This window comes from Panthera pardus, unplaced genomic scaffold, assembly GCF_024362965.1.
Source record: "Panthera pardus isolate Hobbes unplaced genomic scaffold, ASM2436296v1 HiC_scaffold_1, whole genome shotgun sequence".
Classification (NCBI taxonomy): Eukaryota; Metazoa; Chordata; class Mammalia; order Carnivora; family Felidae; genus Panthera; species Panthera pardus.
Genome location: NW_026526654.1, coordinates 58,924,485 through 58,927,266, shown reverse-complemented (window position 1 = coordinate 58,927,266; position 2,782 = coordinate 58,924,485). Strand labels below are relative to the sequence as shown.

The 2,782-nt window shown below is 38.2% G+C and overlaps 1 pseudogene; it reads right to left on the bottom strand.

The window, feature by feature from the left end:
* Positions 1-447: 447 nt before the first annotated feature.
* LOC109265803 (ATP-dependent RNA helicase DDX3X-like) lies at positions 448-2,453 on the bottom strand (annotated as a pseudogene).
* Between the last annotated feature and the right edge of the window lie 329 nt (positions 2,454-2,782).

Below are 2,782 nucleotides of genomic sequence, written 5' to 3'. Positions count from 1 at the left end.
CCGTCTACTCCTTAAATACTTAAATAGGGAATCGAGTTTTGTTTGTAAATGTGTGCTTGTTTTAAAATGCACAGATTTTTTTTTAACTTTAGCTTATGTTCCATCAGTTTGTTTTGTCAAAACAAGTAATATCTTGAGTATTATCAAGTCAACAGGACATCAAAACAAAAATTTGTGTAAAGTTAAAGGCACAGTACATTAACAGACAAATGATCCTGTTATAAAGTTATAAATGTAGTTTGGGATGGGGTGGGCAGGAGGGCAGTTACTCTAAAGTATAGGAACTGACGTCTTGAAAGTATCTCTGAAGAGGGCTGATTACTCCTTTCATCTCTTCTTATGACCTTAAGTTCTTTTAAACAAATCAGTGGAATATCACAGTTGGTAGCTTGTGAGTTCTTGAGGCTATACAGGTATTGTCGGGCTACATTACATGTGGTTTCCCTATTAGTTTGTTGGACGGAGTGACCCACTGCCAAGCAGATTCAGTTGTCTCATGGCAACTCCTGAGTACACCCCTTGGGAGTTGTAATTTCCTCTAAATCCTTACTAGTGTAAAAGCCTCCATAACCATCTCTAGCAAACTCTCTGCTGCTGTAGAGTTGCTACCACTGTGGCAAGTGCTCCCACACAGAGTTGCTACAGAAGCTGGAATTGCTAGTGCCAGTACTATGTTGATAGTCTCTGGCACCAAATTGTCTACTGAATCTACGACCCCTGGAATGCACACAACTGCTACCCTTGCAGTGGTGTTCATATGCCGTATTTCTAACCAAGATGGCAGTACTTGTTTAGTCCCTGCAAGAAGATCCAACAAACCCTTGGTAACATTTATGCTTCTCTTAAGAGAACAAGGTAGCAGTTTTCCTATACATTCTGCAAAGCCAATGTGATGTACGTTTCTTCAATATCATTGGCGAGTCAAAATTGACAAGTTGTTTCATATTTGAAACACCCAATCTTCTTGATGCTATTGATATAGCCACTAGAATTGGACTTTTTCCAGAAAGGAACAGGTGAAGGCCTCTTCTCTGTCTCTATAAGGCTGTTCTTCATGGATACTGGTGTAAGCGTATCCTTTTTTGTATAAAAAAAAATCCTCCAGAGAATCTGCACCCTTTTTGGTCTCTGCAAATGCTAAGGGTCAGCAAATCCTTGCCTTTTGAAAGTCAAGCCGAAACTACCATTTGTCTGACTCCTTCTGTGGGATATTCTCAGAAGTAGAACCAATCTTCCCACAGCCAGAAAGGTATATTCATCAAAGAAATCATGAGCAAGCATCATTATTTCCCTAGGGAAAGTAGCACTAAACATCATGGAATGGTGATCTCCCTTTGATACCATGCTATTTTTTCAAGTATTTTACATATTTGAGCTTCAAACTCCATAGCCAACATACTATCAGCTTTATCCAATACCAAATATTGTCAGAAGTCTAATCCAATATTTCCTCTCTCCATCATATCTACAAGGCCTCTTAAATGGTACTAACAAGTAGCATCCATGTTCTAAGTCTTAAATCTGCTGACCAATATTGGCACCACCAGAAATAATCCAAAGAAAAACCCTAGATTGGTATGAAAAACCCTAGATATAGCTTTCTCATAGGTCAGTACTGCCAATTCTCTCATTAGTGCTAATACCAAGAAAACTGGATATTTTTTTGCAGCTCCCAAACCTTCTCTTTTCTTTTCTGGTCCTCAAAGTCCCCCCTGGACCATCGGAATATATCAGACTCAAGATGGGCAAGAGAAATACTGCAGTTTCTACAGAACCTGTTTGGGTACAAGCCATCAAATATCTTTTCTCTTTGATGGTAAGAATAGCGTCCCTCTGCACTGAAGTCAGGGGAGTATAACAAATAAACTGTTTCTCAGGATGATTTCTCCCCTCTCAACATCACTGAAACTTTCATTATGTGGGAGACAATTGTTGCCTGTTGCCTCAATTGGAATGTCATATTTCTCAAAGTTAATTCCAGTCTTATCTCCAGAGAAGGGTTTCTGTTCCAAGCATTCACTTAATGGGAGGGGTTTTGATCAATCATCGTCATCTGATTTGTCATACCACCAACTGTTTCCACCATATTCAAGTTTGTCAGAGCCACTTCCGTAATCATGGCTGCCAGTGCTATCAGTCTCCTTGACCGTGATCACCAAACCTTCACCTTTATCCACTTCCACAATCACTGAGAAACTAGACTTTCCTCTTGAGTCACCATGGACCTCAAAACTGTTGTGCACATCCTTTATTCAAACTATGAACTGTCTTTATCATAGACTGTTTTAGTAACTTCTCTGTTCCTTAAATGCGGAGGAATATAGCACCCTTGGCTATCATCTGTAACTCCTCTATGCTGAATTATCAGAAAAATTCAGATATGCGTTAGCAAGCTGCTGGTTCAGTCTGAGCTCATTTTATACCACCACAGGATCCATATCTGAAGAGTACAGAGAACTCAGAATCTTCTTCCATGGCTCTCTAAAATGTGCAGAGTGTTGTTTCAAAAAATGAGGTCTCCAGATATATAACCATGTTTGAGAAAAGTATTTTTGAACAAATTATGACTCAAAAAAAGTTTTAAGACATTATTATTCAATAATTATAAAGCATGGCTGAGCAAACTATTTGATACAGTTATGTTTCGACATTTTACACAGTTTCTGGATGAATTTTAAATTATTTAAAAATCATCTCTTCATATTTGTTTAATTGATAAATCTCTAATCATGCTGTCATTTTCGAATAAACATTACTATATACACTTCAGTCAAAAGGACTG